At 44.9% G+C, this 27,471-nt stretch overlaps 1 long non-coding RNA gene across 1 annotated transcript; it reads left to right on the top strand.

Annotated features, from left to right (window-relative positions):
* Positions 1-353: 353 nt before the first annotated feature.
* LOC134359292 (uncharacterized) lies at positions 354-27,471 on the top strand. The gene is made up of 3 exons (XR_010021077.1): positions 354-391; positions 506-589; positions 27,444-27,471. It is a non-coding gene; the product is annotated as an uncharacterized LOC134359292 (long non-coding RNA).

Here is a 27,471-nt window from a genome sequence, read left to right as displayed (position 1 = left end):
TTTCCTTCTCTCCCTTCTGTCCGACCACAGTCCAGTTCGTTTTCCCTCTGCATTGGTAATGCCTGTATGTACAGCCTGACGCTAGGTGCAGCGATCTGCAGCTGTCTCTTCCCGAGTGTCCATCCTGATATCAGCAGACTTCAGGTCGCGTTTACAAACGTCCCTGTAACCCGGCAGTGGGCCGGGATCCTGCAGCGAGTTCTCTGGATAGGATGTCCTGGGGGATGCGGCGGACGTGGCCAAGCCAGCGCAGTCGTCGCTGCGTGAGAAGGACATACACGCTGGCCTGGTCCAGGACGTCCTTGTTTGGCACGCAGTCTTTCCGGGAAATGCTCAGGATCCGACACAAGCACCGCAGGTGGAAGCTGTTGAGGCAGTGCTCCTGGCGCACGTAAGTTGTCCCACTCTCGCTGCTGTAGAGGAGAGTGCTCAGTACGCAGGCTCTGTTCGCTGCAATCTTGGTGGCTGTGGTGAGCTTGTTGTTTCTCCACACGCTCTTTGACAGGTTGGCCATAGCAGCGGCGGCTTTCCCTATTCACCTGTTGAGCTCTGGACTGAGGGACAGATGGCTGGAGACTGTCGATCCTAGGTAGGTGAATTCATCTATCCTGCAGGGTGTGGTCGCCGATGCTGATGCTTGGGGGCTTCGCCGACGTCCAGGCCCATGATCACTGTCTTCTTCAGACTGATGGTGAGGCCAAACTCTTGGCAAGCATGTGCCAGGGAACTGACTAGCCTCTGGAGACCAGATTGTGTGTGGGATGTCAGGGTGGCATCATTAGTGAAGAGTATTTCCCGGATCAGGACCTGACGCACTTTGGTCTTTGCTCTGAAGCATGCAAGGTTGGAGAGCTTGCCGTCGCTCCATCATCAGATGCCCTGAAAGTGTACAACAGTACGAGAGAGCAGAAGATCCCAAAGAGTGTCGGGGCAAGGGTGAAACCCTGCTTCATTCCGCTTTGGATGGGGAAGGGCTGTGAGGATGATCTATCGAATTGTACTGTCCTCTGCATGCCATCATGGAAAGAGGCTCTAATTCTTCTAAATTCCAGTCAGTAAAGGCCCAGAGTAGTCAATTGCCCAGAATCACTCTCATGAACCTTCTCTGAACCCTCTCTAATGTCAGCACATTTTCTCTTAAATAAAGGGCCTAAAACTGCTCACAATATTCCCAGTGAGGCCTCACCAGTGTCTTACAAAGCTTCAGCATTACAGCCTTGATTTTCTATTTTCGTCCTCTCGAAATGAGTGCTAACATTGCTTTTGCCTTCTTCACCACAGACAACCTGCAAATTAACCATCAGGGAATCAGAATCAGGTTTAATATCACCGGCATATATCGTGAAACTTGTTAAGTTTGCGGCAGCAGTACAATGAAATACTCTATATGATAAATATAGAAAAAAACACTGAGGGCTCCCAAGCTCCTTGCACCTCAGATTTTTGAATTTTCTCCCTGTTTAGAAAATAGTTTATGGTTTATTCCTTATATCAAGGAGCATGACCATACACTTCCCTGCACTGTATTAAATTTGTCATTTCTTTGCCCATTCTCCTAATCCGTCCGAGTCCTTCTGCAGACTCCCTGCTTCTCATCTGCATGGGATGCAGCAGTCACAGACCTGCTGGAAAAGGTCAAGGTCAAGGTCACCCACAGTCACACCCTATTGTCCCTGGCCACAGACTGAATTTGAAACAGTTAATCACCCAATTTCCCTCAGGATCAATAAAGTATGACTATGACTATTTGACTGCCTCCTGAAACAGTGTCCAGGTAGGTATCCCCGTCCCTGAGGAACTGTTTGAAGCTCAGGTTCCAGGTCATCAAATTTATGCTGAATTCTGGGGTCCACCAGCTCCCAGACCCCACAGCTACAACACATCACCTGATCCCGCATCCCCCCTTTATTTACTTAGCTGTAATTTGGTATATTTTTATTTAATTGTAATGTTATCAGTAACCTAGTTTAAGCCTCAACTACATGCCATTAGCCCATCTGTGTAGTTTAAAGAGTCTTACTGGATCTTACCTAGTCCTTTCCAAAGCCTCAAGTTCCCACTCTTACACTGGGCCACTCCACACTGGCCACCCGCTTCGAGCTAAATAGGCCCGTCGATGAGACTTGCTGCTTTAATTCCTTCCTGCCATCGCTCCTGTAAATTGAAACTCATCAACAACGGGACTTACCTCCTCTATACTGGCGAGACCAAGACCAAGCACAGACGTGGCGGTTGCTTCACAGAACACCTACGCTCAGCCTGCAGAAACCAGTTACAGGCCATTTCAACTCCCCTCCCCAATCCCAAGCTAACTTGTCTTTCCTTGGCCTTCTCTACTGCCAACACAAACTGGAGTAACAACATGTCATATTCTGCTACAATCCAATGACGTCAACATTGAGTTTTCCAGTTTTAGGTAACCCTCTCCCTTTTTCCCTTTATTTTTCTTCCTCCATTACCCCCTGCCCCAGTTCTTCCCTGATCATTCTATTTTGTCCCCTTTCCCACAAACGTTCCCCTCCCCTCCTCACCCTCCAGCTTCCATCCACCCACTCACTTCCTCCTGAATGGTTCCCATTCTCATCTTATTTACCTATCTGAATCCAGCTCTGGTGTCACTTTGTGTTCCTGCTAATCTCCCTCTAGCAGCTGTCTCCTATCCTCTTACTCCCCCCCCCCCCAACCTTGCTCTATCTGATTTTTCATCATTTCCCCCACCTCTCTATCTGCCTCCGTCTATCATTCACCCGGAGCAAAGAAGACCCCCACTCCCTCCTCCCCCCCCGCACAACAAAACCACACAGACAGCAACAAAACAATGATCAAAAACACAGAATATAAAACACAAAATTCATATGTCAGTACAGTTCAGCTCAGTGTTCATTATCTGCGGGCTGCCTGATTCAAACATCACCCAATAGTAGTAACAAAGAGAGAACACTCAGACCTAGAACACGTCATTGAAACTGGATTAAACCAATCTACAATCCGCGGCGATGAAATCTTGCTCCTGTCCCACCTGACGACAGCATCAAGGGAGAGAGAGAGATCACTCGAATGCAAAGGCCTTCCCTCGGGAGCAAGGGAGAGCCACACGTGGATACCTACTTCAGCAGCAGCGAGCAAGAGGCTGGTTGACGGAGCTGAGCACTCGCTTGCCTTGGTGATTCCAGTTTTCCTCGGCACTTTATTCTGCAAGGTTGATCAAGTGCCCGCTCCCCATTTCCGGGCCTCCTGGCCTCCTGGCCTCCATGCCACATGCTTTGGTCGCAGTCTCGTGGAACACTCTTGGAGAGAGCAAAGTGCCAGATCGCCCAATTGGCCTGAAACCGTACTACCAGAATGTAGATTACAGGCTCAAACAGCAGCAGAACCACATCTGAAATAAAAAGAAACTCGGGGTTCTGTCATCCAAACTATTGACATATAGCGTGAAAAGAATTGGTCACAACAGCACTAGTCACTGGCAGCCAAGCAGAAAAGGCCCCCTTTATTCCCAATGATTGCCTCCTACCAGTCAGCCAGTCTGCTATCCATTTAGTATGTTTCACCTTCAGAAGGATCTGAGCCAGTGTCCAATCTGGGAGTGACTGCCCAGGTTCCCTGCCTACTTGCACTCCGTGGTTTGGATCCGGAGAGCGGTTAGTACGGCCATTGGTTTGGGATTGGTTTATTAATATCATACATTAAGAGATACAGTGAAGAATTTAGTTTTGCAAGCCATCCGTACAGATCAGTTCAAAAACATAACTACTTTGAGATTGTATATAGGGAAAAGTAACAGAATACAGATGATAGTGTTATGGTTAATGTCACAGAAAAGTGCAATGCAGGTAGACGATATGGTAACACACACAAAATTCTGGTGAACGCAGCAGGCCAAGCAGCATCTCTAGGAAGAGGTACAGTCGACGTTTCAGGCCAAGACCCTTCATCAGGACTAACTGAAGGAAGAGTTAGTAAGAGATTTGAAAGTGGGAGAGGGAGGGGGAGATCCAAAATAATAGGAGAAGACAGGAGGGGGAGGGATGGAGCCAAGAGCTGGACAGGTGATTGGCAAAGGGGATATGAGAGGATCATGGGACAGGAGGTCCGGGGAGAAAGAAAGGGGGAGGGGAGCGCCAGAGGAAGATGGAGAGCAGGCAAGGAGTAATTATGAGAAGGACAGGGAGAGGGGAAAAAAAGAAAAATAATAAATAAATCAATAAGGGATAGGGTAAGAATGGGAGGAGGGGCATTAACGGAAGTTAGAGAAGTCAATGTTCATGCCATCAGGTTGGAGGCTACCCAGACAGAATATAAGGTGTTGTTCCTCCAACCTGAGTGTGCTTCACCTTTACAGTAGAGGAGGCCGTGGATAGACATGTCAGAATGGGAATGGGACGTGGAATTAAAATGTGTGGCCACTGGGAGATCCTGCTTTCTCTGGCAGACAGAGCGTGGGTGTTCAGCAAAACGGTCTCCCAGTCTGTGTCGGGTGCGTTGGAAGAACACCACCTTATATTCCATCTGGGTAGCCTCCAACCTGATGGCATGAACACTGACTTCTCAAACTTCTGTTAATGCTCCTCCTCCCGTTCTTACCCCATCCCTTATTTATTTATTTATTTATTTATTTATTTATTTATTTCCTTTTTACCCTCTCTCTTTTTTCTCTCTCTGTCCCTCTTACAATTACTCCTTGCCTGCTCTCCATCTTCCTCTGGCGCTTCTCTCCCCCTTGGCCTCCCATCCCATGATCCTCTCCCTTCTCCAGTTCTGTATCCCTTTTGCCAATCAACTTTCCAGCTCTTAGTTCCATCCCTCCCACTCCTGTCTTCTCCTATCTTTTCGGATCTCCCCCTCCCCCTCCCACTTTCAAATCTCTTACTAGCTCTTCTTTCAGTTAGTCCTGACGAAGGGTCCTGGCTTGAAACGTTGACTGTGCTTCTTCCTATGGATGCTGTCTGGCCTGCTGCGTTCACCAGCATTTTGTGTGTGTGTTGCTTGAATTTCCAGCATCTGCAGATTTCCTCATGTTTGCGTTAGACAATATGGTGCAAGGCCATGACGAGTTAAATTGCGAGGTGAAGAGTTTATCATCAACATACAATAGTCTTGTTACAGCAGGATAGAAGATGTCCCTGAGCCTGGTAGAATGAGTTTTCAAGATTTGTGTCTTCTGCTGAATGGAAGGGAGATGAGAGAGAACGTCCAGGGTAGGAGGGGTCTTTGATTATGCTGGCTTCTTTTCTGAGACAGTGCAAAGTGTAGAGAGAGTCCATGAAGGAGAGCTGAGCTGTGTCCATAATTCTCTGCAGCTTCCTGCAGCTTCGGACAGAGCAGTTGCCATACTAAGCTGCAATGGAACCTGAAAGGATGCTTCCATTGGTACACCTAAATTGGTGAAGGTCAACAGGGACATGCCAAATTTTCTTGGCATTCAAAAGAAGTAGAGTTGCTGGTTAAGTTTCTTGGCCATAGTGTGCACCCCGTTGAATGAGTATAAGCTATTGGTGATGTTTAACCTACGAACTTGAAGCTCTCAGCCATCCCACCTCAGAACCATTGATACTCCTTCCTGCTTTCTGAAATCAATGACCTGTACTTTTGTCTTGCTGACATCAAAGGAAAGGATGTTGTCATGACACCATGTCATTGGCTCTTATTGCCCCTCCTGTACTCCGTCTCATTGTTATTAGCCCACTACGGTGGTATCATCTGTAAAATTGTAGATGGATTTGGAACAGCATCTGGTCATACAGTTATCGACTGTTATCTACAGGGAGTAGAGTAGGGAGCTGAGGACTTGCAGATCACCAGTGTTGAGAATAATAATGCCAGGGGTATTGCTCCCTATCTTTATTGATTGCTGTCTGTTGGTCAGGATGTCAAGGATCCAATTGCAATGGGAGATGTTGAGTCCCAGGTCTAAGAGTTGGAACTGTGTTTCGAACTATGACATTGAGGTGGAATCGTAATCAGTAAACAGGATTTAGATGTGGATGTCCTTGTTATCCAGATGCTCCAAGGAGGAGTGTAGAGCCAAGGAGTCCACTGTAGACCTGTTTTCGTAGTTGGGAACTGCAGTGAGCCAAAGTTGTCTGGAGATGACTAGCCTCTCGAACCACTCCATGATAGTAGATGTCCGAGAAACTGTATGATAATCATTGAGGCACGTTACCTTTGTTTTATTTGGCATCAAGATGACTGTGGTCTTCTTAAAGCAGGTGGGAACCTCAGATTGCTGAAGGGAGAGGTTAAAAATCTGCAAATACACCTGCCAGCTGATCCATGCAGATTCTGAGATGCAGCCAGAAACACCATCTGGGATGAAGGCTTTCCACAGCTTCACTCACCAGAAAGCTGATCTGACGTCCCCAGTGGTGACTGAGGTTACAGTGCATTCAGGATGCTGTCAGGGATGTTGGTGTCATTTCATTCCCCTTCTGTTCAAAGCCTGCATAGCATGCATTGAGCTCATAGGGGAGGGATGCACTGTTGTCAATGATGCTTCATTTTGTAGCCTGTTACAGAGAGCAGGCCCTGTTACAACTGACTTCTTGTCAGGGACTCACTTTTGGACTGGTATCTTTGCATCCCAGGTGGGTTAGTGAAGGTCATGCCTTGACCTCCTGTACAGGTAAGGGTCATCTGATTAGAATGCCACCGATATGGATTTCAGTAGGGAGTGGATCTCTCAAGTTACCCATGGTTTCCAGTTGGGAAATACTCGGATTGACCTCTTTGGTACACAGTCCTCTAACTCTTGCTGATGAAGTCTGTGATGTTGGTGACACACTCATTCATGCTGTCCGTTGAGTCCCTGAATGTGGGCCAGTGCATTGACTCAAAGTAATCATGTAGACGCTCTTCTGTTTCCTCAGACCAGCACTGTAGGACCTTCTGTACCAGATCTTCCATTTCAGTTTCTGTTCCTACTCAGGGTAAAGGAGCACAGACTGGTGGACTGACTTACAAAGTGCGGGTGGGACTAGATCAGAATCAGGTTTCCTATCACTGAGAAACATCATGACATTTGCTGTTCTGTGGCAGCAGTACAGTCCAATACATAAAGGAAAGGAAAGGTACATCACATCCAGAGTGTCTCAGGTTAGTGGGCGTTTTCCCTCCACACCTCTCTGACGTAGTGGGGAACCGTAGTCGGTGTACGAGGCTAGTTACAGCAGTGGTTTGCCCTTGCCCTCTGCCGGGTGAGTTTCCAAAGACATCACCAGCTCGTAACCCAGCACAGGTGGAAAGCATCTGGGGAGCCGGCTGGATTCGAACTCGGGACCTTTTGTCCCGAAGTCCATCACTGACGCCACTACACCACCAGCTGGGTCGCAATACATAAAAGTTAATATTAATTACAATAAGAAAAATATAAAAAATAAATCAAGAGTGTAAAAAGAGCAAAATGGTGAGGCAATGTTCATGGCTTCACGGTCATTTAGAAATCTGATGGCAGAGGGGAAGAAGATATTCCTAAAATGTTCAACGTTTGTCCTCAGGCTCCTGTACCTCTCCCCTGATGGTAAATCTGATAAGAAGAGGGCATGTCCTGGCTGGTGAGAGTTCTTAGTGATGGATGCTGCTTTGTTAAGGCACTGCCTTTGAAGATGTCCTTGATGTTGGGGAGGTTAATGCCCATGATGGGGCTGGCTAAGTTTACAACCCTCTGCAGCTTCTATTAGAAACTCCATACCAGGTAGTGATGCAACCAGTTATAATACTCCCTACTGTACATCTGAATAAATTTACTACAGTATTTGGTGACATAACGAATCTCGTCAGACTCCCGAATGAAGTATCGTAGATGTCTCTGATGGTTGAGGGTTCTCTCTTTGATCTTCCCCATTCTGGAGTGCCAAAATGTGGTCTAACCAGAGACTGGACTACAGGTGAAGTGGGGCAAGGTTCAGCCCTGAAGTTCCTCTGACATTCTTCTCCAGATGGACAAACTGGATTAACTTCTGATGCTAGAAATCAAGAACAGAACCAGAAAGTTCAGGAAACACTCAGCCTTGTTTGGTGGAGATGGAAGAGTAAACCAGCAAGATATAGAGGAACTAGTCTCCCTGAAATATTGAAAAAGGATGGGAGAGCCAGGTGTATGTGGTGGTAGAACGCCCTGTCTCCACATTCGATGGATCATTCTTCAGTTATGGAGGATGCAGAATTGGAGGATGGTCTGTTGAGTGTGGATGCTGGTGGATGGAAGGGAATAACATGGGAAGCTGGTCAGACAGCATAAATTAACATGACCCTTTATCAGAGCTCAAAAAGTGCGAAAATCATGCATCTTAAGTTGCAGAGAAGTGATTAAGTGGAGAGAGCAGAGGGGATGCTCATTATAACATGTTATGATGGAGAAACTTGAAGAATTGAATAGAGACATCACAAGGATCAGAGTGTGAAGAGATGTAGTTGAACAGCTTTGGAAGTCAGTGGAATTATAATGGTTACTAACCTGCCCACTGAAATGGAGATGGAGATGGCACAAAAGAAAATAACCACGTGAATATGAAAATAGTGTAGAAACTTGCAGCAAAATAATAACATTTTCAAATTCTGTGTGAGTGCAAACAGCACCAAAAAGTAACTAATGTTGAGAGAGGGATTCTGAAATTGTCTGAAGCAAGGACTGTTCCATGTATCTGATACAGAAACAAACATAGCCTGTGCCAATATGCTTTTTATAGTTATACCTTTAACTTGGAGAAGTTAGTGGAGTGGAGGGTGAAGTTGTTCAATGTGACAAGGTCAAGGAAAGCAGAATGGTGATAAAAGGGGACTTGATAAACGTATCTGAGGGAGGAGTGTGGGCCCTTAGAGCATTCTGGTGTATATAGAAGGATGAGATGTTAACGGTGAACATGACCTGGATGGAAGCAGGAAACTGGAAACTTATCCACAGGTTTGATGACTGTATTGGGATTGGTCCCCAGTGAACAAAGTGCCACAAGATCAGAGAGGGGTCGCTTAGAGTGAGTGGGGAAATAGAAAAATAGAGGCAATGAATACCATATTGGTAACTGGCAATGAAGAGATCTGGAGAGGCTAAGAAGCTGCAAGAAGGGGTCCTTGCGGATTAGGAATTAATTTCTTGCCTTCCCTTCCCATTGTCTAGGGACTGGTAAAGCAGTGATTCACTTGTTTCTCGTCCACATCAGTGCAACGGTTTTAATGTTAATGTTTGACAAACCAAACACAAATTGAGTGACCACACTGGAGAACACATCTGTTCAGTTTGCACAAGGGACTGGAAGTTCCCTGTTTCCTGTGTTTTTAATTTCCCAGCCCACTTCCTATCTGACCTCAGGTTCTTGCGCTACTCCATGTGGCCAAAGAATTGCTTTTCCAACAAAGAATCAATTTTCCTATCAACACGTTTTGGGACAATATTGAATTTGACAATTTTGGCTACAGTACTTGGTGATTAACTTTCATCTCTTGACAGATAGTTTTTTTTTCTGTTTTCTGTCTCTAACTTTGGACTGTATCCTTTCACAGCCATTCCCTTTGTTTCCTCCACCATTCTCCCTCAGTGCTCCTCAAAACACACGAGATTCCTCACTGTTGCAGTTCTGATGAAGAACCCTTTGCCTGCAGTATCAATGTTTCTCTCCCACAGCAGCTGCTAGAGCTGCTTATTGCTTCCAGATTTTCCAATTTTTACACTGTCTGATCACAGCTCCTTAGAAATTGGTGGGACAATCAAGCAAGAATCTTCCCTTTACAAAGCCTTCATGAGTGTTGATTAGTGTTGCTGTTGTACAGAAACACTTCAGCATTAACGTTGTATTTCAATCCTTTTTATTGCAGTCAAAGGGAGATTAATAAATCTACATTGCCTTCTGTCCAATCATTCTTTTTGAATATATACACCACAATTGTGTTACCAAAGTGCTGATACCACCATAGTTTTTACTAAACCCTCATAATACTTGTAAGTGTCTCATACATCTATTCCCAGCCTCTCTGTAGCTGAAGTGATTGCACTGGCATCTGTCCTCACTGTCCAGTGGAAAAGCGTAAGTAAAATTGGACTCAATGATAAATGAATTTAATTGGCTTTATCTGGTTCACAGAGAGTATCGTGCTTACAGAAACAACTACAGGGTAATGCAATAATCACAGAGGTAGCCAGGCAAACCAAGGAAGATGCAAGAGGAAGAACTGGATGTTAAAAGACCATAAGACATAGGAGTAGGATTAGGCCATTTGGCCCATCAAGTCTGCTGTACCATTCCATCACAGCTGATTTATTATCCCTTTCAACTCCTTTCTCCCTGTAATTTATGATGCCCCAACCAATCAAGAACCTATCGACCTCTGCTTTAAATATACCCACTGATGGCCTCCACAGCCATCTGTAGCAATGAATTCCACACATTCACCATTCTCTTGCTAAAGAAACTCCTCTTCTTCCCTTTACTAAATGGACATTTCTCTATTCTGAGTCTGTGACCTCTGATCCTACACTCCCTGACTATAGAACACATCCTCTCCACACCAACTCTGTCAGGTCTTTCAATATTCTATAGGTTTCAATGAGATCCCCCTCATTCTTCTAAACTCCGGTGAGTACAGGCCCAGAGCCATGAAATTCTCCTCAAATGTTAACTCTAGTTTCTGGAATCATTCTCATGAACCTCCTCTGGTCCCCTCCAATGCCAGCACATCGTTTCTTAGATATGAGGCCCAAAACTGCTCACAATACTCCAAGTGAGGCCTCACCAGTGCCTTGTAAAGCCTCAGCATTACATCCTTGCTCTTGTATTTTAGACCTCTGAAAATAAATGCCAATATTGCATTTGTCTTCCTTACCACCGCCCCAACAAACAAGTTAACCTTCAGGGAATCCTGCTCAAGGATTCTCAAATCCCTTTGCACCTCTGACTTTTGAATTTTTTCCCAGTTCAGAAAATAGTGTTCACCTTTATTCCTTCCACCAAGTGCATGACCATAAAGTTCCCTGCACGATGTTCCATTGACCACTTCTTTACCGATTTGGCAATGAAGAAATGTGCTAGAGTGTCCGAATTCACACCAACAGATTCAGGAGGTTATTATCCTTCAACCATCAGGCTCTTGAACTCGAGAACTCTTTACTCAACTTCACTTACCCCTTCACTGAACTGTTCCCACAACCCATGGGCTCACTTTTAAGAGCTCTTCATCTCAATGTTCTCAACATTTATTGCATTTTTTGCTTTGGTGTTTGCACAGTTTGTTGTTTTTTTTGCACTTTGGAGTTGTCTGTTTTGTTGGGCATGATCTTTCAATGCTACTATTGTGTTTCTTTGATTCACTGTGTATGCCCACAAGAAAATGAATCTCAGGGTTGTAGATGGTGACATATATGTACCTTGATAATAAAATAGCTTTGAACTTTTAAAATTTGAACATTCTCCCAATCTGTCCTTGCCCTTCTGCAGACTCCCTGCTTCCCCTCACTACATCCTGCATCTAGCTGTACACCAACTGCCCTATCCTCAGCCTGTCACTCTGTTTCCCATCCCCTTGCCTAATTAGTTTAAATCCTCCCCAACAGCTCCAGAAAACCAGTCCAAAAAGGTATTAATCTCCCCTGGGGTTCAGGTGTAACCTGTCCTTCTTGTACAGGTCATACCTTCTGCAGAAGAGATCCCAGTAACTCAGAAACTTGAACCCCTGTCCCCTGCACCAATTCTTCAGCCACACAATCATCTGCCAAATCATCCTATTCTTACTCTCAATGCCATGTGGCACAGGCAGCAATCCAGAGGTGACTACCCTGGAGGTCCTGCTTTCCAGCTTGCTCTCTAACTCCCTATGTTCTCTCTTCAGGACCTCCTCCCCTTTCCGACCTATGTTGTTGGTACCAAAATGCACCGCAGTTTCTGACTGATCACCCCGCGCCCCCCCCCCCCCCTTTTGAATGCTGTGGACCTGATCTGGGCCATTCCTGACCCAAAGATCTGGGAGGCAACATACCATCCAGGTGCCTCTTTCGCATCCACAGAATTCTTTAATTCTTTTCCCTTCTTTAATACAGTCTCTAAGGAGCTGCTGCTCAGTGCACTTCATGCAGATGTTGTTATCAGGGAGACTGGAGGTCTCCCAGATTTCTCACATCTCACTCAAGGAACATACCACACTCGTCAGATCCGTTCTATCTTTGCTGCCTCCTTAACCCCAATATCTCAGCTTTCCCCCAATACCAGATTGTTGAGCAGCTGCAGCTTCCTTGGCCATCCTAATGACTATGTGGCCCATGCTGAAGTTGCTTGGTTACACAAACTATTCATATACAATCAGAATAATTCTTTTTTTAATGCAATTCTGTACCACAAACAGGGGAATGAAAGGTGCATCCTGTATTGGCTGGGGTTGGCTCACCTTATTCTCTAGGCAGATGACCGAGAAAGACCGAGATGAACCAGATTCATATTTAGAGAAAGGTAAAAGGGATAAGCAGAGGGAAGGAAATATATAGGAGAATGAGAGAAAAGGGGAGAAAGAGGGAGAGAGAGGTGATAAGGAGGGAGAGAGTGGTTGGTGGCCAGCAGACGCTGGAGCGGTGGGCACAGACATTTAACAATATTAACGATGGAGAGACTACACCCAACAACTTGCTGACAGGGTGGGATGGAAACTGATGGCCCATTCCTCTGGTTTCCTGCACTTGGAGATTAATTTGTTGTGCTTGTAATTACATACCTAACCAGCAGGCGGAACCAAGAGCTGAAGATGTTCATTTGCCAAGTTGGTAAATTGGTTTATTGTTGTCATATGTTCCGAGGTGTAGTAAGAAATTTTTCTTGCATACTGTTCATACAGATTGTTTCTTTGCAACGGTGCATTGAGGTAGTTGAAAGGAAAACAATAACAGAGTGCAGAATAAATTCTTCCAGATACAGAGAAAGTGCAGAGCAGGTGGACAGTAGGGTGTAAGGTCTTAACGGCGTGGCTTTTGAGGTCAAAAGTCCATTTTATCATACTAGTGAACTTATAACAGTGGTGTAGAAGCTGTTCTTGAGCCTGGTGGTATGTGCCTTCAGGCTTTTGTGTCTTCTGCCCAAAGGGACGAGGTAAAAGAGAGAATGTTTGGGGTGGATGTGGTCATTGACCGTGCTGGCTGCTTTACCAAGGCAGTGAGAAGAGTTGTCAGAATCCATAGATTGTCGGTACAGTTGAGTGATAGATCTACAGAGGCTGGTTTCAGTGGTGTAGTGACCAGTTTCTCCCCACCTCAGGAACTTCGATAGATGTGTAATAGAGAGCATACTGGCTGGCTGCACCACAGCTTTATGCCTATGACTGTGTGGCTAAGTACAGCTCCAGTGCCATATTCAAGTTTGTTGATGATTTCACTGTCGTAGGCCAAATCACAGGTGGTGAGAAAGGGAGACTGAAAATCTGGCTGACTGGTGTCATAACAACAACCACTTTCTCAATGTCAGCAAGACCAAGGAGCTGGTCGTTGACTCCAGGAAGAAGAAACCAGCTGCCCATGCCCCAGTCCTTGTCAGAAGATCAGATGTGGAGCGGTTCAGCAACTTTAAATTCCTCCGTGTTATCATTTCAGAGGACCTGTCCTGGGCCCAGCACACAAGTGCAATTATGAAGAAAGCACTGCAGTACCTCTACTTCCTTAGAAGTTTGCAAAGATTTGGCATCACATCTAAAAGCTTGACAAACTTTTATAAATGTGTAGTGGAGAGTATCACAGCCTGGTGTGGAAACACCAAGGTCCTTGAAAGGAAATCCCACAAAAGGTAGTGGATAGGGGCCAGTGCATCATGGTAAAGCCCTCCCCCCCCATCTACACAGAGCATTGTTGCAGGAGAGTAGCACCTGGGCACCTCCCAGGCCATGCTCTCTTCTTGCTGCTGCCATCAGCAGGAAGATACAGGAGCCTCAGGACTCACACCACCAGATTCAGGAACAGTTATTACTCCTTAACCATCAGGCTTTTGAATTATAGGGGATAACCAGTCAATTTCACTTGCCCCATCACTGAACTGTTCCAACAACCTATGGACTCACTTTCAAGGACTTTTTGTCTCATGTTCTCGATACTTATTACTTATGTAATTATTATTATTATTTCTTTTTTTTCTTTCCTTTTGTATTTGCACAGTTTGTTATCTTTTGCACACTAGTTGTCCAGCTGTTGGTGAGGTACTTCATTAATTCTATGATGGTTCTTGGACTTATTGAGAATAGCTGCAAGAAAATGAACCCCAGTGTTGTGTATGGAGATATATATGTACTTTGATAATAAATTTACTCTGAACATTGAAAATGATTCCTTCGTCTGTCTCTACATTTACTTCTTTGGCTTGGAGCTTCTGTGCATAAGACACCATTTCAATGCCATTGCAATACAGGAGGAGCATGAAGCCAGGAAGGTCCAAGCAGGAAGAGTCTGGGATTTGAATTACCTTGGCTCCCTGATTGCTCCTTGTGTGTTTGACTGAGCCAGCCTCAGATGAACCAGAGTCACATTCAGAGAGACAAAGAGAAGACAGAGAGACAGAGCAAGGGAGAGAGAGAGAGTAGGGGGAAACATGTGAAACAAGTGGAAGTATGGAGGGATGGTGTGGTGAGACAGATGAAGATGTAGAAGAGCAGTGAGAGAAAGAGAGCCTCATTCTTCCACTCTTCTTCAAGGAAACTCATCATTAGCTCAAGGAATATCAGTAGATTTTTCTATATGACAGTTCATAGCCCTCAACATTGTGTTCATTAATACCATCACTCCTCCAGACCCATTAGATGTTTCTTTGTTTGCCCCATTACCATTACCTTTTGCCTTATATCATCATCCATTTCTTACTTAATCTGTTTTGCCTTCCAGTCTGTCTAAGATCTCCTCTGTTTCACCTGAAATTATTAATTTTTTTTTGTCTTCACAATATTTCCTTTTACAGAATATTTCTTGGCATTACTGAAGTTCCAGAAGACTGGAGGGTGGCTAGTGTTCCATTGTTCAAGAAGGACAGCCAGAGTTATCCAGGGAGTACAGACTGGTGTGTCTGATTTCAGCTGTAGGGAAGTTACTGGAGGGAATCCTGCCATCACTTGGATAGTCAAGGCTTGATCAGGAATAGTCAGCATGGCTTTGTATGTGGGACGTCACGTCTGATGAAACTTTTGGAGTTTTTCAAACAGGTAACTAAAGGGATAGATGAAGCTATTCAAACTGACATAGGACTTACAAAGTGAGTGGCAGAGAATTGACACGTTGTGGAACAGGAGGACCTGAGAGTACAAGTTGACAGTTTATTGAAAGTGCCTGTGCAAGTAGACAGAGTGGTGAAGAAGGTACTTAGCATGCTGACCTTCGTCAGTCAGGGCACTGAGATTAGCAGCATGAAAATTATGTTGTAGTGATGTAAGATCACACCAACAACCATACCGTGCACAGTTTTGGTCACTTTCCTAAACTAGACATTGTCAAGCTGCAGAGGAGATTTACGAGGAATCTGCCCAGACTGGAGGGCTTGACTTCTAGGAAGAGGTTGGCCATGCTGGATCTTTATTCCTTGAGGTGCAAGTGAATGAGGGGTGACCTCATAGAAGTTTATGAACTCATAAGCTGCATGGATGATCATAGTCTTTTCCCTAGTTTTGGGGAGTGCAAAACTAGAGGGCATAGATGCAGGACAAGAGGGGAGAGATTTAAAAAAGACCTGAGAGATAACCTCTTCACACAGAGGGGAGTGAGCACCTGGAATGAGCTGCTGGACCATGTGTCAAGACAAGTACAATTGCATCATTTAAATGGCATTTCAATAGGTACATGGAGGGAGAGGCCTGGAGGATTATGAGGTGAGGAGGTGGCTACCTATTTCAATTCAACTTCCCTCTGAGATTTCTGTTCACGGCCTCCTCTACTGCCATGATGAGGCTAAACTCAGGTTGAAGGAGTGATTCCTCAAATTCCATCTGGGTAGACTCCAACCTGATGGCATGAACATCGATTTCTCTCATATCTGGTAATTTCTCCCCCCTCCCCCTTTCTCTCGTTTCCCATTCCTCATTCTGGTTACTCTCTCACCTCTTCTTTTCTCCTCACCTTCTTTTGGTTCCTTTCCTCCTTCCCTTTCTTCCATGGTCCACTGTCCTCTCCTATTAGATTTCTCCTTCTTCAACGCTTTACCTCTTCCTCCTATCCCCTCCCATCTTCTTAATTCATCCTCCCATCCACCCACAGCAAGGAGGATCTTGTGGTCAGCATGGACCAGATGGGCCAGAGGGCCTGTGTTCATGCTGTAATACTCTATGACGTTCTCTAAGAGTAGTTCCAGTACTGCACCTTGCCTGGTAGGGCAACAAAGTGCTCAAAAAACTCCCCTAAAAGTTCCACCTCTTCCATACCTTTCACACTAAGTTGATCCCAGTTAATATTGGGAAGTCGAAATCCTCCCCTATAAGTATATACAGGTATTACCCAGGTTACAACAGAGTTCCCACATGGCAGAAGGTGCCTGCCACTTAGCAAATCCATACCGTTTGTCTCTCAGAAGCTTTGCTCAAATATACGGACTATACATAAGTTGGGTGTTTGTAAGATAGGAAGGACCTGCTTAGACTTTGGGAAGTTAAATCAGGGTAGATGTACACAATAAATGGCAGGACCCTGGAGAGACTTAGGAGGGCAAGTACATAGTTCCCTGAAAGCAGTGATACAGGTAAGACAGGCTGGCCTCAATGGTTCAGGGCACTGAATACAAGAGAAAACCTGCAGATGTTGGAAATCCAAAACAACACAAAATGCTGGAGGAACTCAGCAGACCAGGCAGCTGAGACTGTAGAAAAGAGTAAATCGTCAACGTTTTGGCTCAAGACCCTTCATCAGGACTGGAAAGGAAAGGGAGAAGTCAGGGTAAGAAGGTGGAGAGAGGGGAGGGAGAAGTACAAGGTGGCAGGTGATAGGTGAAACCGGGAGAAGGGGTAAATGGGGAGATGGTGAAGTAAGGAGCTGATTGGTAGAAAAAAATTGGCAGCTAGCGAAAAAAAGATACAGAGCAGACAGAAGACCAGAACGAGATGTCCAGGAAAGAAGGAGGGTTTAAGATGGGAGAAGGGGTCATCGGTGTGGGCTGGAGAGTCCTCACCAAAGGAAAAAAAATGGCAGCTAGAGATAAAAAAAAAATCAGCAATTAGTGATAAAAAGACTTGGGATTTTGACAAGAGTTGGGATGTCATATTACAGATATAAAAGATGTTGGTGAGATTGCATTTGGAATATTGTGAGACTTTTGGTCACTTAGTTATAAGAAAGATGTCATTAAGTTAGAGAGGAGGCAGAAAAAATTCACAAGGATGTTGCTGGAATTGGACAGCTTGAGTTAAAAGGAGAGACTGGACAGGCTAGGAAAGATTTTCTTGCAATGTAGAGATTTAACAGTGGCTTTATAGTGGTATATACATCATGAGGTGTGTGAAAAAGGTGGATAATCACAGTCTTTTTCTCAGGATAGGGGCGTCTATAACTAGAGGACATACACTTACACTGTGAGGGCAGAGTTAAAGGGACTTCTTCACACAAACTATGTTGAATGTATAGAACAAGCTACCGGGGGAAGTGGTAGAGGCAGGTACAATTACAACAGTTAAAAGACATTTAGACATTTACGTGCATAGGAAAGTTTTGCAGGGATATGGGTCAAGTGAGCATGAGTTAGGCTGAAGAGCCTGTTCCATGCCATATAACTATGACTGAACTACTCTGCCTGCAGCTCTGACATTCTCCTGCAACTCGCCAACATATCCGCTGCTGTTTAATTGTGGTTTGGCTCACTGTTTATGGCTTAGTGTGACAGCACATCTAAGATTATACAAACCACCTTCCTCTTGTGACTTATTAATTTTAATATAGCTTAATTCTATAATTTAACCCTTTACCTTACCCAAGCTAAGCAAGCATATACTCATAATTAAGGCTTCATGTGTCTACATTGTGCAACCTACGCAATCAGGCATGGAAAGGTTAGGGAATATTATTGCCCATACCCTATCATTAATCATACCTAGATTTCTCAGGATTAAATTTAGCAACATTGGAAGTACAAGAAGTAATTCAATTACATGTATAATTAATGCCTCTATAGAGACTCACAGAAGCTCTAATAAACAGAATTGTTAGTATCAGTGCAATTAATCTTAACGGACATTAGCATTGTAGAAGTGAGCTGGGATCACAAGCAGCAGCCATGGGATAACCGAGCATTGTGATCTGTTTGAAAACTGATGTTTTAATGCCTGGTTTCCATCTTTGGAGATTTCCCCCAGTAAGCTCAGTGGCCAGAATGACTGTCCATAGAAAGATAGAGAGCAGAGCAGAGTCACAGTGTCACAGAAAAAGCCCCATCTGTCCAACTCGCCTGCACCAACCAAGCTGCCTATCTCAGTTGGACCCATTTGTTTGTTTTTGTTTCATGTATCTTTCAATCTTTTCTTTCCACAGACCTGTCCAAATGTCTCTTCAGTGTTACAAATGTACTCACCTCCAGCAGAGAGTTACCACCATCCTCTGTGTGGAAAAGTTGCACCTCACATCCCAGTAAATCCTTCTCCTCCCTCTTTACACCCACATTTCTGACACAGGCGCAATGGGCCAGAGGGTTTTCCACCCTCCTTGCCATTCAATATTATAGTTAATACATACTTGTCTGTTTTGTTACATCGTCTGTGGTTCAACCATTCATCCCTCATCTTGCTTGCATGAATAGACAATATCAGAGCATTCACTAAGCCCAAAACAGGTTCCTAATCTAAGCTATTAGTTAATCAATGTGAGAAAATTCTTCCCCCCCCCACCAAATCAGAGAAAATTGGAATGAACGGTTGATTTAGTAAGACTTTCTAATGGCAATCCAATGTATTTTGATATTTTGCCTTGATAGTTTTAGAAATGTTAAGATAGAGATAATGATTTTTAAGTGACAAAGATAAAGAATGGCACAGTAGGGTAGAGAGTGACGTGATAGCGTAATGGTTAGAGTACTGCTCTACAGCGACAGTGACCTGGGTTCAATTGCAGCACTGTCAGTAAGGAGTTTGTACATTCTGCCCGTCACTGTGTGGGTTTCCCCTCGGTGCTCCGGTTTCCTCCCACATTCCGAAGACATACAGGTTAGGGTTAGTAAGAATGGACATGCTAAATTGACACCAAAAGCATGGTGAAACTCCCAGCACATCCTCGGACTGTGTTGGTCATTGACAGACACAACACATTTCACCGAATGCTTTGATATTTCATATACATGTGCCAGATAAAGCTAACCTTGTCTTTAATCTTCATCTAATCCTACATCCATCACGATGTAGTACAAGATGACAAATGTCTAAGTGTACATTACAGCAAATGAAGAACTGAATTGTGTCTGAGTGCTGCAATGGAAATAGGAGTAGGACACGGCTGTTCAGCTCCTGGTGCCTGCTCTGCCCTTCAATTTATCCATGGCTGACCACCCACCTCTACACCATATTTCTGCCCTCACCCCACTTCGCTGGATGTTTATTTCTATCTAGCAGCACATCACCTTAAAAATATTCAGTGTCTGGGTCTCTGTGGTCACAAGTTCTGCAGCTTCCTACCTTCAGTTTTCTGTTCTGTCATCCTATGCTAGTTCCTTGGATATTTTCCCCACTCCTCATGTTAGGCTTACTGGTCAGCAGTTTCTTGTTTTTTCTCTCCCTCCCTTCTTTAGAAAGCTGGGCACCATTTTCCACCTTCCATTTTGTGGGAACTATTCCATAATCAATGGCATACATACTGGATAAAGATAACCAATGTATCCATTATTTCTACCTCTATCCCTTTTGTAATTTGAGATGCAAATATCAGGCCTTAGGTTTTATTGGCTTTCAACGCCATTAGTTTCTTCACATACTTAGTTCTTACTAAAACCTAATTTCTCTATTTCCTCAACTTCATCAGAACCATGTTGTTTTTGAAGGATATTTCTGTCTCTTCAAGTGAAGAGAGGACTGAAGTTTTTGTTTTATTCCTCTGCTCCTGCTATTTCTCGTATTCCCTGTTACAAATTCCAGTTTCTGTCTGTAGGAAACCTATTGTGCTCATTCAGACGACCAGCATGGAAGCGTGGTGATAGTCACACAAGCTCAACATGCATGCTCAGGCTGCTGCCAGCATGGCTATGGATACCAATGTGCAAAGTTGCTTACGTCACGTCACCCGACCTGCAGCAGTGCCACGACACCGTTCAGGAGAGTAACACAGGGAGGAGGTTATGTTATTTCTGATCCCCACTGTCTGTGGCCTTCCGAAGAGGTGGTCAAGGATCCATTTGCAGAGGGAGGTACAGAAGCTCAGGTTTTGAAGCTTGTTGATTAGTACTGGGGGGGGGTGAATGATGGTGATGGTGAATATTGAGTCGTAATCAACAAACAGTAGACTGCTCTGAAAACCTATGGTGGCGATAGGCAAATTGCTGTGGGTCTAGGTCCTAGTTTAGGCAGGAGTTGGTTATTGCCATGACCAACCTCTCAAAGCACTTCGTTGCAGTAGATGTGAGTACAACTGGGCAATAGTCACTGAGGCAGCTCACTCTACTCTTCCTGAGCACTGGTATGATTGTTGCCCTTTTGATTCAGCTGGGAACCTCCGACCGCAGCAGTCAGAGATTGAAGAGATCCTTGAAAACTCCGGCCAGTTGGTTGGCACAGGTTTTCAGAGCCCTGCCAAGTACACTGTCAGGGCTTGACACCTTGCGAGGGTTTACCTTCTTGAAAGATGTTCCGATGTCAGCCTCTGAGACAGAGATCACAGGGATTCACACAAGTGTAGTTTTATTCTCCCTTTCAAACTGTGCATAAAAAGCATTGAGCTCATCTGGGAGTGAAGCATCACAGCCCCATTTCACAGCAAGAAGGGAGACATAACAAACAACTCGCTGATTTACAATGTTAAAAGTTTGTTGCGTCGCTTCCTCCGAGCTCTGTGCCCAAACAACTCTGGTCTCTGGGCACACAGCCCACACAGCCAGCTTGCTGCTTTCGATCTTCCGTCTCCCACGACGCACCAGTTTCCTGCAGAGGCACCGACCTCGAGTCCACCCACCTCCAGAGCCACGAAATCCCAGAACACCGAAGGTGCACCAGTCTTCTAGCTGTGTCCTTGGCATATCAAATAGCAGCCAGTCATGAGACCCCGAGAGCGGGTCCCATTCCTGCAAAGAACCGAAGTGAGCGTGTAACTCCAGGTCAGGGTCTTCAAAAGAACCCTGAAAGGGAAGAGTGGAGATAATAAAGGTAGAAACAGAGCTGTTTCCAAAGATGCAAACAAAGGAGTTGCCGTTAGGTGCCATCATTCTCCTAAGTGTAACTGGGTCTTGGTTGCACTGGCTGCTGAGGTGTCTAAAATGGCTTCTTTGTATGTTATATAAAATGGCTTTTCTGTAATAATAACTGCAATGTAAGGAGTTCTCTCTCTCCCTGCTTGTTTGGGTTATATTATTGATAAGGGAAGGACGAATCAATGAGTGTCCATGTTATTCTTTTTGTGGGTGATATTCTGTCTCATATGGCTGGGGACCGCGAGGTTTGGTGGGTTTTTCAGGCGGAGAAGAAGGAGGATGGTCACATTCGGAGGCGCTCTGGTCGACCACCCGAGGAGTGGTCCCGTGCGGGTCGTCGGAGGCCGAGGATAGAGGGTCGAGGTTCTGCGGGATATTGAGCTCCAACAAAACCTTAAGTGCATTGAGTTTTAAAACTCTAATCAAACTTTGGTGCCTTTTTAGAGTGTATTCTGTGTTAACCGATACTTGCAGTAAGATTTATAAAGTGTACGTATTTAACCGCTCATGGTGTTCTGTCTGATCTGTGAATTGGGCATTTACACAGCCTCCACATAAACTGGCTTACGTAGTTGGCTAGTTGTGGGGTTTCCCTAGACACTGAGCAGCAGGGTTTGTCTATAGCCTTACATAAGCTTAGGTTTCGCCTTGCAAGAAATAATGGCCTGCAAACCCCACCAGAGCTGATGTGCATCCAATTCTGTCTCTAACTTCCATCGGAATTGCTTTTTCCCTCTTAAAGTAGCCTTCTGTAGGTTATACATGGACTTCTTGTATAGTTCTGCATGTCTGAATGCCACAGAACTAGCCCTCAGCAGATTACGAATCTCCTGGTTCACTTACAGCTGACAGCTTTTTGTTTGGGTATGTCCCGCATGTTCTCAAAGGCACACACTCATCCATATAGGTCTTGATGAAGTCGGTGACAACTGTGGAGCATTCATTCAGATTCGAAGATGAATCCCTGAATACAGTCCTCCTCCTCCTCCTCCTCCTCTTCCCTTGACCATACCTTCTTTGTCCTCACCGCTGGTGCTGTGGTCTTTAGTCTCTGTCTGTGGGCTGGGAGTATCCCATTGCCAAAGTCTGGCAATGGGATGTCGTGGTAAGCATGCTTGATGGTGGTGTAACAGTGGTCAAGTGTGTAGACTCCTCTGGTTCCACAGGTGAAATGTCGGTGATAGTTGCTCAGAGACTTCTTCAAGTTGGCTTGGTTGAAATCCCCCACAATGACAGGGAAGGCATCAGTGTGTGCTGTTTTGTGACAGCTCCTCTAGTGCTTGCCTGACATCGGCCTGAGGTGGAACGTACACCACTACCAGGGCGAAAGTGGAAAACTCCCTTGGCAGATTAAATGGATGACATTTGACCACTAGTTGTTCAAGGCTGGGAGAGCAGGACTGAGACAGGACTGCCACGCCAGTGCACCACAATGAGTTAATCATAAAGCATACTCCAACTACTGTCCTCTGTCAGTGTGAAAGCATTTGTCTTCCTAGCACTCCCATGCCATCACTCCCCATTCCACTGCCAGCTGAGCCAGTTTGCCTCTGCCTGTATCAGATGGTGTAGTCGAAACTAAAGCCTTCCAAATCCCGGGCTGTTTCCCAAGGCTAGCAACTGGATTTTTGTTTTAGAGCAGATATAACATACAATTCCTACAAAATAACATGCATACAGCCACCAGCACTCTGCATCAACCCTTTCAAAATGGTGAGTGAGCTATTTCCATGCTATTATATGCTATTTGATTGTTGGACTTTAGGACATGTGCTTCCTCCACCAGCTGCACCCTACTTGGTTGACTCCACTTTCTGCTTCTCCCACCTCTTCCTTTCCCTCCTTCCCCTCCTCTGCAGCTCTACTTGTGATGACTGCTGAGAGTGCATCCCTAATGCAAAAGTGAATGACACAATGTAAATATTTCCAACCCCCACCTACTAGGAGCCCAATTCATCAAGTACATGGTCATTGTACATTGAAAGCAACGGCCAATAGAAATCAGTCAGCAACCAACCATGGTTTTATTACATTACACTGACGGGGGTGGTCCAGCTGCAAATGCACAGTCAGATGTCCAAGGTTAAGAGGAGGATTTAGTTGATGCTTTGAGTTCTAAAATGACAACACTGGCAACAAACTAACATTGTCTGTAAATTGCTATCCTAATCTGTCTATATTGGATGTTACTAGTGGGCATTCTCTGTGTTGGCATTAACACTTATAAGCATGCGGCTGCTGCAGCTGTTTTGAAGCTGTACAAATTTTCTTAGTGCGATCAATCCACTTCTTCTTCTTCTTAGACCTATCAACCCTACGGGGTATAGGCCGCTAGCCAGTGTCCTCTGTCCTAGGCCGAAGATTGGCCAGGCTTTCACCGCACAACCTCAAATGTCTTCATGATGAAGATCCTTCCTTTCCCAGGAATGAGGTCTTTGGAGCTTTTGTTGGCAATAATGTAGCTCTGGGTTTTTATGGGATGGGTTTGCTAGCTCCACGCCCAACCCACCTCCTTTCACAGTTGGGTTTGGAGTTGTAAACCCTCTCACATATCACAAATATATTAGCATAACATTAACATCTATTTTCTAATGTACTAATGAAGTAATTTGTTTCTTTCGACAAATTGTTATTGTTTTTTTGCCTTTGATGCTAATTCATATTTATTATATTCAACAGCATTTTACATTAGCAGATTTGAATTCCAAATGCCTGGAGTTTACGACTGATGTTCCACCAATTTCATCCTTGTTACCAGTCGAGTGTCCTGGCCATATCTGAAACAACCCATAAAACTTCACAGGTTAATTCAAATTGCCCTAATCCCATGTATTACCTTAAACAGCTGTGATGTTTCTGCTGCTGGACCATCGAGTCATCAACTGGGTCCATCCGTCTTCAGATGTTTCATCCCCTAATCCGGAACATCCTCGGGAAGGTGGGACAGCAGAGGGTGATCAGTCTTCTACCCCTGACGGTCAGACATCCAGCTGCTATCGTCCCTTTGCAGCCAAAGCCAACTGGACGCTCTCCCTGCTGCTTGGCCCATGGTGTTAACGGCTCTCTACTGGTTCTCTCTTGTATCCCTAAAGCTGCCATCATCTTCCAGCATGACATGGCGGGAAATCCTCCTGCTCCCGCAGACTCACAGGTGAAGTGTCATCTCACCCAGAAAGACTGTTTGGGGTCCTGTGTGGTAGTGAGGGAGCAGGTGTAGAGGCAGCAGTAGCACTCTACTTTATTGTCGCCAAACAATTGATGCTAGAGCGTACAATCATCACAGCGATATTTGAATCTGCACTTTGCACTCCCTGGAGTACAAGTCGATAGTAAATATTAAAAATGTAAATTATAAGTCGGTACTTGTTCCACTTGTAAGCAGTAAGTGGGGGGAGGGAAAGATGCACTTGGTGGTGGGGTCCCATTGGAGATGGTGAAAGTTATGGAGAACTGTGTGCTGGACATGGAGGCTAACGGGGTGGTAGATGAGGACAAGAGGAACCCTATCCCTTTTAGGGTGGTGGGGGATGGGGTGAGAGCAGATGTGTGTGAAATGGAAGAGATGCGGTTGAGGACAGCATTGATAGTGGAGGAAGGAAAGCCCCTTTCTGTGAAGAAAGAAGACACCTCATTTCCTGCAGAGCATCAAGAAAGCTCACCTCTGTCTCAGGATACTGACGGACTTTTACCGCTGTACCATTGAGAGCATACTCACCAACTGCAGCTCAGTGTGGTATGGCAATTGTCCTGTATCGGACTGCAAAGCACTCCAGCGTGTGGTGAAAACTGCCCAGCGGGTTATTGGCACCCAATTGCCCACCATTGAGAACATCTACCATAAACGCTGCCTGGGCAGGGTGAAAAGCATTATCAAGGATGCATCTCACCCTAACCATGGACTTTTTACTCTCCTCCCATCCGGTAGGCGCTACAGGAGCCTCCACTCCCGCACCAGCAGGCACAGGAAGAGCTTCTTCCCTGAGGCTGTGACCCTGCTGAACCTCACATCACAGCGCTAAGCAGTATTGCACCCATATTGTACTGTCTCAGTACTTTTATATTTGTGTGCTGTAGCACTTTTATTCGCAGTTATTTTGTAAATAACACTATTCTTTGCATTTCTGGTCAGATGCTAACTGCATTTCATTGGCTTTGTATCTGTACTCAGCACAATGACAATAAAGTTGAATCTAATCTAATCTAGTTCTGGAATGAAAAGCCTCATCCTGAGAGCAGATGTGACGGAGACTGAGGAACTGAGACATTTTTACAAGTAACAGGGTGGGAAGAGATATAGTCCAGGTAGCTGTGAGAATCAGTGTGTTTATAAAAGATATCGGTGGATAAGCTGTCTCTGGAGATGGAGACAGGGAGATCGAGAAAGGGGAGGGAGGTGTCAGAAATGGACCAGGTAAATTTGAGGGCAGGATGGAAGTTGGAGGCAAAGTTGATAAAGTGGATCAGCTCAGCATGGGTACAGAAAGCAGCAAATGCAGTCGTTGATGTAACATAGGAAGAGTTCACCATTCCCCCATTCCTGTTTCCCTCTCTCACCTTCTCTTCTTACCTGCCTATCACCTCCCTCTGGTGTTCCTCCCCCTTTTTTTTCTTCCACATTCTTCTGTCCTCTCCAATCAGATTCCCCATTCTCCAACCCTTTATCTCTTCCACCAAACAACTTCCCAGCTCTTTACTTCACCCCTTCCCTCTTCTGGTTTCTTATCACTGACCACCTTGTACTTTTTCCTCACCTTCCCACACCTTTTTGCTCTGAATTCTCATCTTTTTTACCAGTCCTGATGAAGGGTGTCAGCCTGAAACGTCAACTGTTTAGTCTTTTCCATAGGTGCTGCCTGGCCTGCTGAGTTCCTCCAGCATTTTGTGTGTGTTGCTTGGATTTCCAGTGTCTGCAGATTTTATCGTGTTAATGGAACAAACATTTTTGTTTCCTGATATTAACTCTACAGCCTCACTCTTTAAAAGTCTCACTTCTACTGTTTTTCTTGATGTTACTTGCAAGTTTTCTCTGAAAATCGTTTCTCTCCTAATGACCTCTTTAGGTTTTGTTGCTGATTCCTGAACAATTCCAATCCTTTGGCCCTTGTTACTTTAGAAGCCCTACTTTTCAACTTAACTGTATCCTTGGCTTCCTTTGTTAACCTTTTTTTCATGGACTGTCTCCTCCTAGTTGGGATAAATTGCTGCCAAACGTTATGTTCAAATATCTGCCACTGTTCCTCCACTGACCTATCTCTCAGTTTATTTACATAATCTACAGTACTTTAGACAATTCCATTTTCATACCATTGTGATTGCCCTTATTTAGGGTAAAAACATTGATTTTCTGCCCGAGGTGTTCATCTTAAAGCTGTATCTGAGATTCTACCACATTGTGGTCTCTACTTCCTCTGGGATCCTTAACCACAAGATCACTTATTAATCCTTCCTCATTATATATGACAAAATCCAAATTAGCCTGTTCTTTTGTAGGTTCTGTAAAATAGTGTATTGCCAGAGAGCGTCAGGACATTTGTAGACCTTCAGCAGGTGATGCTGTATGTGGGTCATGCATCCAGTCCAAAAGGTTTTACGGTGCTGGACTGAGGAAAGACGTGAATCCCCAGATGACTGCTGTGAGTCAGTAGACTGCTTCATGTTCAAAGGTTCATTCCTCAGCCTGTCTGAGCTGGGTGGATGCATAGTAGTGTCGTGGTTATCATAATGCTATTACAGCGCCAGTGACCCGTGTTCAGTTCTGCCGCTGTCTGTAAGGTGTTTGTACTCCCTGCCCGTGGCCACATGTATTTACTCCAGGTGCTCCAGTTTCCTCTGTTACATACCTCATGGATATCTGGTGACTGTCTTATGAGGATGATGTAATAGTGTTGCAGAGGTCACATGATGTAATTTTCCAGCTGATGGGAGGTCATGTGATGACCTGTTCTCACCAGATATATAATTGTAGACCCCTGGTGATGCAGTTGGTTTTCCCAGTTAGAACATTAGCCAGATACACCGCTCTGTTGTGTATTTGCCTTATGACGCAGTTTTGATTTTAAACGGAGTTTTACGTTCTATTGTAAGGTACAAAAGTGTTGGGCTGGCAGTTTAACCAATAACCAATTTGTTGATGTACCTTTTCAGTAATATTGGAGAGTGAAGACGGGAACCT

Source organism: Mobula hypostoma, chromosome 2, assembly GCF_963921235.1.
Source record: "Mobula hypostoma chromosome 2, sMobHyp1.1, whole genome shotgun sequence".
In the NCBI taxonomy this organism is placed as follows: Eukaryota; Metazoa; Chordata; class Chondrichthyes; order Myliobatiformes; family Myliobatidae; genus Mobula; species Mobula hypostoma.
This window is presented reverse-complemented; position numbering and strand designations above follow the sequence as displayed.